The sequence below is a fragment of the Macrobrachium nipponense genome, chromosome 35, assembly GCF_015104395.2.
Source record: "Macrobrachium nipponense isolate FS-2020 chromosome 35, ASM1510439v2, whole genome shotgun sequence".
Lineage (NCBI taxonomy): Eukaryota > Metazoa > Arthropoda > Malacostraca > Decapoda > Palaemonidae > Macrobrachium > Macrobrachium nipponense.
The window spans coordinates 52643837-52653426 of NC_061096.1; the positions used below are offsets into that span (position 1 = coordinate 52643837).

Below are 9590 nucleotides of genomic sequence, written 5' to 3' on the forward strand. Positions count from 1 at the left end.
GATGCTTTGGTCGATCTTGCCTTTCGTAATTCTACAACTACAACAGAAGAGAGAGAGAGAGAGAGAGAGAGAGAGAGAGAGAGAGAGAGAGAGAGAGAGAGAGAGAGAGAGAGAGAGAGAGAGAGAGAGAGACTACGTGCACACGTCAGGCAGGGGTAACAGGTACTCTAGAACACACGAAAGCCAACCCGGCATCTTCTTGGTGTTGCTTCATCGGATCAGGGCCAACCAGACTTGCGTTAGTAATCGATGGCACAGTGCCGTCTTGACAGTCGTGAGGCCTGGATGTGTCCCGCTTTCTCTCCCACTTTCACTCGTACAGAGTGCTCGTTTTTTTCGAATCACTGTTAACTTCAAATGTGATTCTACTCGCTGACCTAGAGCCTCTGATTTGCTCGGGCCGCATCCGAGACGCCAGACGCTAATGTGTCTTTTGAACGTTCCGATAAAATAGCTGTATTATACACCAACTGTGAACTGTCAGCCGACCAGAAGGTGTTGTTTACAATCTGCAGCAAGGTGTCGGGAAGCGGCTGAAATTCGGTGGTAAGCAGAACTTGCCTTTGTATATTTTTAGATTTTGTCCCCCAAATGATGTTTCGTGAGAATGTCAACAGCCTCGGCAACCCCTCGTATGTTTCAAACCCTCTCCAATATCTTTGTACGAGGTTCTTTGGGAGTTTCAGACCCACACGAATTTCACCTGAATCGCTGTGCCAAGAATTTCATCAATGACTGATGTCATTTATTTTGAATAGATATATACGGCAACATAAAGCCTACCTCGCTGTCACGCGCTTTGTCTGTCCGTCATGGTATGTGCAGAGTTCATTATCTTATAAAAGGTCTTTGTCAGTCCCACCAACAGGTCTATTTCCAACAGTTGCACAATTAACCTGTTGACAGATTACACCCTCCTATCCCAGAATGTATGAAGACAACGTGTATTTGCTACGAAGCGGTGTCCTTCGTCAATTTTCAGTTTTCTCGCAGTTCTCTCAGACTGAAAATCAATTTAGCTGCGACCCCAGCAGTGGATTAAACACGCCTGGTCAGCGATTTGTGAAACGAAGGCTGCTGTTACCGAAGAGCAGGCATCTAAAGGAGACATAGTCACTATGAGGACGAGCTCTCGATTGCCTATGTTAGTCGCGTGTGCACGTGCTGTTGTCATTACTCGCTATGGCTTTCAGTTTGTTACTAGCAAGCGTTAGCACAAACGCAGAGACCAGGCAGCTTCATCTAGCAAGCGAAATCCTTATCTGCAGTCACCTTTCCCAGCTGTAAGTTTACGTCCACCTACGGCAAGGAAAAAGACGTGACGAAGCATCGACTTCGTAACTGTTCAAGAGCCCAGTCTTTGGCAGCTGATAACGAAGGAAGGGGAACGACGAATCTTTATACAGTATAAGATTTTTAAAGAATAGAAATGGTTTATCGTTGTTAGGCTATCTGGCTTTATGCCAGTACGGGCTCTTGCTTCTTTAAGTGGCCAGCAAGCCCTGAAAAATTCACCTGAGTCAAATCGATTTGACTGAGTCAGGTGCAAAAGGTGTTTATTTTTAATGTTTTGCCTCTGTTTATCTCCTGTCTGTAAGAAAGTCATTTACATCACGTTTCATTGTCATTTTCTTTCAATTTAATTCGTTCCCCTCTTCTGTGTTATTGTGTTTATGCGCAATGTAGTATATATGTATATTGTTCCCGTCTATCTCTTATGTTCAATCGTTTTTCCACGCTGTTACATTTTAATCATTCTCTCTCCCATATCATCGTTTTCTTAAGCTTTTATGCGGCAGTTTTTTTTCCCCTCCAGTATTCTATTTTGTTTGAGGCTAAGCAACACACAAAATTTCTCCTCCCAATCTCCCAAATAGGCCATTCGTATTATTTTACGATTATGCGACATCTGCATAGCGCCGACGGTGCACCTTCGCTATTAATTAGTGGAGTGGACACCGAAACTAAACCATCGGCCCAAAAGGGCTCATATAGGTCGATAACAACATCGATGTTCGACGACGCTACGGATTTTATCAAAGGTAGTTGGTTATTTCAGAGAGAGAGGAGAGATATATATATACATATATATATATACATATATATATAATATATAATGATATATCATATTATAGATATATATATATTATGATATATATATATATATATATATATATACATACATACATACATACATACATACATACATACATACATACATACATACATACAGCCTTTCAAGAAATCTAGGAGTAAAATTATTAGACCGTAGTGAACTGTTTTTCATAACGTGAGAAACTATAACATAGCATTTCCGTCAACTTGAAACGCTGAATTTTTTTTTTCGAAGTATTAATATATCATATCGCACTTCAATGTTTTCTTGGAAATCTTCTTTTTATGGTCTGTAATTACTGTAATTATATCAAAACACCACAGACACATGAATGGAAGGTGCAACTATAAGGAATAATTTCAACGATTTTGTTATGTGTAAAATACAGCGCGAACAGAACGACTTGCTGGATTTTATAAAGTATTGATTAAGAAGAGTTTATTTTTATGAAACATGAAATATGATTAAGAATGTATTATCTAGTCTCTTGTACTACGAGAACGCAAGTACTAGTCTTACGACATCGATCGACTGTCATAACGTTGCTTGCCCGCAAGCAATTCATTGCGGATGACTTGACACGATGTACTTAAAGGTGGGTGATTGAATCTCTTGAAAGAACTACCTTGAACTACTCAAAAAGTTTCCGATTAGGTCTCCTGAATTAGTTTTAGGATAGAGTAAGGGCCTTTTAGTGCCTCCAGAGAAGAGACACTGTTGGACGCTCCCCTGCAAACGTTTACGTGAACTTCAGCAGAGCTGCTCATTAACCGACCGGTGTCTTCTTATCGCGACGTGCATGTCTAGTACGAGTTTCGAGCCTTTCCTCGACATTGCACCGAGTTACTTTGCTCGAGTAAGACTTACTCCTCCCTTGGATGAAAGAGCAGGAAGCGATTGCGTGACCGTACGTCATTGCTTGTGATAGTGACTTTCTCAGTTTCAAGGTCACGGCTACCATCGTTTCATATTCGGGACTTCTTCCCCTTATTCTGGAGGAAGGTCCCGTGGTTCAAGTGTAAGCCGTGTAGCTAATGAACTGAAGGCGGCTCGGCAGTCTGTCAGCCCCTTTCTTTACTTGAGTCAAATGAAAGAGGAAGTTATTTTTTTTTTCCGTCTCCTCGTGCATTCTTAAAGGAAGACTTGCGTGTTTTGGTTGACCCTCAAGTCGTAATGGCACTTTTACTAGCGTGGCTTTTGTGATAGAACGTGTACTGGTACTGCATTTGGAAAGGACTGTATATAATATATATATATATATATATACACACACACACACACACACACACACATATATAATATATATATATATATATATATATATATATATATATATATATGTGTGTGTGTGTGGTGTGTGTGTGTGTGTGTGTGTGTGTGCTTATTCTGCAAGACGCAGGGGTACCCGTCACTTAACTTTTCTGTATTTCGTATATTTTTTTTGTTTTTTTTTCTCACATTGACCACAGAACCAAGGTTCCAGGACTGAGCATAAATATAGATGGATGATATGTGAAGAATTTTACCAGAGAAATAAAAGCTGAAAGGTGTTTAAAACAAGTTATATATATATATATATATATATATATATATATATATATATATATAGACAGAAATGTCTTTCAGAAACCATTGTGCTTATTATCTGTAGGTTTTATTGATACTTTGAAGTTTTTTTTATTAGCTACTAAAGCAGACTAGCCCGTATATATTTTAATTTGTTATGACCGTACTTATTTCAGGTTTTATATACACATGCTGATTCTTATTGCGGGATTAATAAGCTATTATAGATTATAGGGAGGGTGGTAGGCATTTGGACGCGACGTGAAGCACCAAATGATACACATAGAATGCTCTACGCATAACGCTTTAAACAGCTTTCAGCTTTTTTTTCTCTCTGGTAAAATTCTTCACATATCATCCATCTATATTTATGCTCAGTCCTGGAACCTTGGTTCTGTGGTCAATATGAGAACAGAAAATATTACGAAATGCAGAAAAGATAAGTGACGGGTACACCTGCGTCTTGCAGAATACACAAGACGTACGGACACTTAAAGAAAAAAAAAATGATTGTCCTGGATGTGGGGACGTGGATGGCAGAAAAACAAAGGGAAACTGCATAATGGTATCGGATTGAAAGCACAAGCATTCATGGCAGAGTTGACCTTGGGGTCAAAACTTGATCGTCTAGCAATGCTACAATGGCACTCACTAGATGGCGTTGGTGAAAGAGTACTATTCTCGATGTCACCAGTAACATTTTGAGGGATTTTCCTTTTTCTGAACAAAGGCGGACGAAGAGGCCAACACACTCTTGTCTAGCCTAGGTTTGACGTTTGCTGGAAAAGATGGAATATCTTATGAATATCTGATGAGTGGTTTCGCCTTGCAGCGGTGAGGATTACCTCGCCGAGGGTCTGTGGCTGCAGCTATAGTTTGCACGGTCTAGGTATATACCTAGACCGTGGCTAAGTTATAGTATAGCCTATATTTTCACAGATAACTGGTCGCTAATCTCTCTCTCTCTCTCTCTCTCTCTCTCTCTCTCTCTCTCTCTCTCTCTTTCCATATCAGACGCGAACGTCATCAGGCGACTAATAAATATTTACCTATTTCACCGCTCAAGTCAACAGCAGGGTCCTGCATTATTTTAGGGAACTCGCCCATATCAGTCCCTTGTTGTCGGTTCTAGGATCGATCGCCGGTCATTCAGTTGCAGAGAGAGAGAGAGAGAGAGAGAGAGAGAGAGAGAGAGAACGGATGCAAGGGGAGATTTCCTTCATGTCATCGTCAGGCCGGCACTGTTTAAATTTGCTGGTCGGAAGACTTGCAGCATTATTGCAAGCGCTGTTGTAGTGTGCCAGCATGACACACACTATATATATATATATATATATATATATATATATATATATATATATATATATATATATATATATATATATATGTGTGTGTGTGTGTGTGTGTGAATAACTTGATCACGAAGCATATAAAACGTGATGCTATGTATAAATAAAGGTTTTTGCCACGAAGGAAAAAAATGAAAAGCGCGAGATAGCCAAGCACTTTCGGTCTAGTACGACCCTTTACTCAGGCCTGAGTAAAGGGTCGTACTAGACCGAAAGTGCTTGGCTATCTCGCTTTTCATTTTTTCCTTCGTGGCAAAACCCTTTATATATATATATATATATATATATTATATAGATAATATATATATATATATATATATATATATATATATAAGAAAGATGGGGATTATGATTGCGAAGACGCCGACAAAAACAGCTAACAGGCCGACAGAGTCTGTCAAGAGTTTCGGCGTATACCTGTTTATCGGCGAGCAAGGTTGGGACTTCTCCTCTGCACCTGACCTTCTGTCATCTGTTGTTGGTTGACGTCATGGATACGATTGTATTTGACGCCTCTGTACCTGCAATGTCACCAAAGAAGAACATTCGCTTGTTTTCGTTCCTGCTCAAGCCCGCGGTCGACTTTCTGCCTCCCAGACCCTGTTGTAGCGTATTGCCTTATTCTGAACCGTGTTTTCCTGTCATTTGCCATTCACTATCGGGTGGCATTGCTGGCAGTTCACCTTTCATTCATATTTATTGATATTTGGGTTGAATTGCTGATATTTTTTCTTTTATTTAAGTTCAGGAGAGACCGTCATACCGTTTTAAAAGAGCCCTGCTTTTTGATGTGATATTTTAATTTTTTGTCTGGCTTTACGAGCGTTATGTATTCATTTATTCTTTGGTTTGATTATTTATATATCATTACATCAGTATTTTGCCATACTTTCCTTCAGTCTGTTATACCTATATATTTCTTTCGTAATAATTTTATATTATATACATTACGCTTCCAGCAGCACTCGTTTGTGGCGTGTTCCATTCGTATATGCTCACGTTACAAATGACAATGATGTACTAAACATACTTAACTGTTACAAAACATGCAGTACAAAATGGCCCTTTTACCAATTATCCCAGGGTGAACAGTAACGCTGGCATTCTGTTGTATATGCTCGTGTAGCATTGAAGGAAGGTAGTAAGGCTCCAGCGATCAATACCCCACGCCGAAGGCTATGGAAACAAAGCTAAAAGTAAAACCGCATCCGATACAGACTTCAATCCTAAAGCTTCGCGAAGCCAAAGAATTTGCTGGCGAAACTTAGCTCGATACTATAATGAAAACAGAAGAAGATCGAGGGGTATTTTGATACGCGGGAACTACGGGAGCGAAACTGAAGTTCCGAGCATTGAATTGAATCCAAAGCTTCGTGAAGCCAAAGATTTTGCTAGCGAAACTTTGCTCGATACTATAATGAAAACAGAAGTTTCGAACATTGACTTGAATCTTAAAATTTCGCGGAGCCAAAGCATTTGCTGGGGAAACTTCGCTCGACAATATAATGAAAACAGAAGAAGATCGAGGGGTATTTTGATACACGGGAACTACGGGAGGGAAACTGAAGTTCCGAGCATTTACTTGAATCTTAAAACTTCGTGAAGCCAAAGGATTTGCTGGGGGAACTTCGCTCGATACGTTAATGAAAACAGAAGATCAAGGGGTATTTTGTTACTCAGGAACTACGGTGGAGCGGGGGGAACTGAAATCCGAGGATTTTTTATTAACTGTTAAAATTACGATGGGATCTTGCTTAAGGGATGATTTGTAAAGCCTTGTCAGGCTGTTTCTTTGCAGGATCGTCGCCTACGCTGTCGAGTGATGGAAGCGCTGATCACGTGACATTGGCAATTCGTGCTGTACCGATTTCCGAAAGTTTGTAAATAAACAATGTTATCCACAGCCGCGGTAGAATCATCCATCACCTCTTTCTCTCTCTGCAAGGACACTCTTACATTATACATGCATTCATACTTCACACATACATACATATTATATATATGTATATATATATATATATATATATTTGTTTGTGCACACACACACACACACACACACACACACACACACACACACACACACACACACACATATATATATATATATATATATATATATATATACATATATATATATATCTATATATATATATATATATATATATATATATAAGAGAGAGAGAGAGAACAGCGTGCAAATTTACAAATCGTACTAAACAGTCGAGTCGCGCCGTAACCATTCCAACTTAGTGGCTGTTGTTGGAAACGGCGCCATAAAGCTGACAGTAAGAATGAGCGGCGAACGTTTGAATCGGCCTCATGTTTAGAAGCAGAAGACGATCTTGTCATGAGCATTTCTAATCTTACTATGTACACACGCTCATACATACACGCTCTGCGCTTCCCTGGCTAGAGTGGTCTACCTTCAACCTTCCTTCATTCACTTTGCATGAGTGTGTATTGAGCAGAGAGAGAGAGAGAGAGAGAGAGAGAGAGAGAGAGAGAGAGAGAGAGAGAGAGAGAGAGTTTAGGCGCTGTAGGTGTACTAAAGTATAATGGCTTGCTATTTCACATACCTACCTGCCGACCTTCTCCAAGCGTGGTATATACTACCTTCGGGGACATTTTTGACACAGTATCCTTGGTAATATTGACAACATCGACTTCACACATGAATAAGTGATCGTGGCGAGTCTTACTGAAAGACCCCGCGTTCTTCGTACGAAGACTCACTGCAGTTCCGAACTGGTCTTGCCGTGTTTTATGGATTATAAAAGACTATCGCTACCGGAGAGGTTCTAGATCCTCGGTCAATCGATTTCACAATGCATTCGATAAAGCAGAAAGCTTCGACGAATACGGTTCTCGGCGCTTCTGTCGAAGCAGCCACGCTTGACTCAGTTTTCAATGTTGTTATTGTGATTGTACGGCCATCTTTACTGCGATAGTGCGAAAGGCTTGCCCAGGCTGTATGGATCCTGGGCTTGCCTTAAACTTTTTCCGTACTCGGCATTTTGTTTGGCTAGGCGAGTTGGGGGCCACTCGATTACGTGGTGTGGTTTTCTCTTTTGCTTTTTAACCGACTGTCGTGTCTGGTGGTTGCCATATAACCGTGGGCCATACCAAATCGTATGTGCCATAACCTATCACAGTTTTATGCTATAGTTTCTATGCTTGAAGGTACCCTTAATACACGTGTCTTCACTTATTTATATGTTTTCTTATAAAAAGGTACCCATAAACACTTGCCTTCACTTTATTCTTACGTTTTCTTTACTCTTATATATATATATATATATATATATATTATATACTAGATATTATATATGCATAGCATTTGCATTCCTTCAGTTATTTGTTAGTAACATACGCTAACTCTTCTAAACTGAAGGGAGTAGTACCTGAGAGATTTTGAAATATTTCACACAAATGATATATCAAGTATATTACGATGCTTTGCATTTTTATGTTCAAGATTTTGAGGTAACTTTACAATGAGCCATTGTCGTTGACTATATATATATATATATATATATATATATATATATATATATACATACACATACTTATACTCATATGGAGGAGGCTAAAGGGAGCATTACAGCTACGAAGTAGAATGTACATTTGTGGTTGTGGCTCGTTGTTTGCAACATATTTTCAAATTTCTTTACCAGCTTAAGGAAGCGGTGGGATATTCCCACATCCTCCTAGCTCAGTGACCCTCGCCATTGCTGGCTTAAGGTTTGATGACGTTTTTCCGATTATTCAGTTTAACGTTACAGATTCATGAAGTCCTTGAGCAATCTGATGCATAGGCTATGTGTAAGAGAGAGAGAAAGAGAGAGAGAGAGAGAGAGAGATGGGACCAAACTATTGCTGCGTTTTTAGACAATTGATTGACAGGCAAAGTTGACCAGTGAACATTATCGATACCTGAACGAAACTAGCTCGCTCAGGTTTGACTTGATACCGGACGAAGGTCAAAACTGACTTATTCCTAATTGCGCATGTTAGCGTCAAACGGAAGGGAACACGAAACATCCAGTCCTTTCATTCAATGTTGCTAAGCTTTCGTTATCTCTCCCTGCTTCCGTTTTTCTCAGCTCCTTCAATAGAAAATTCAGTACGAGACATCACCTTCCTTGTCATTATCTGCTTCGAGCCTGGGCTAGATGAGAGATTTCGGTATTTCTTTTTCTGAGAAGGTTCTGTGAAATGTAACTCAACTGTTCAGATAAAGTGGATTGGGGAGCAACTCGGAAAACGCATTTTCCCATAGTTACAAAATCGCACCTGTGCGAAACTGAAGTATTGCATGTCTGTTTTGGCCCAATGACATCCTGCAGACATACACGTGACTTCAATTTTGTCCTCAGCATCGCCTACCTGCTGGTGTCAAATAATGTGGGAAAACTCGTGCAACACCTTTTCTGCCCACGGGTGCGGTCGGTACCTTCACCGCATGAAAATGTCTGTGAAATACGGACGGAGAAATGCAGAGAGGTGAGAGAGCAATCCCGAGAAGACCTCTTTTGCGCTATCTTTAGCCTCTGCGAAGA

At 40.0% G+C, this 9590-nt stretch overlaps 1 protein-coding gene across 3 annotated transcripts in view; it reads left to right on the forward strand.

Moving 5' to 3' along the window:
• The first annotated feature begins 238 nt into the window (after positions 1-238).
• LOC135208773 (serine/threonine-protein kinase NIM1-like) overlaps positions 239-9590 on the forward strand; it is a 101456-nt gene continuing 92104 nt past the window's right edge. For all 3 annotated transcript variants that reach the window (XM_064241290.1, XM_064241288.1, XM_064241289.1), the window contains exon 1: positions 239-546. The gene's annotated coding sequence lies outside the window, so the exon portion shown is untranslated. The remainder of the gene's footprint in view (positions 547-9590) is intronic.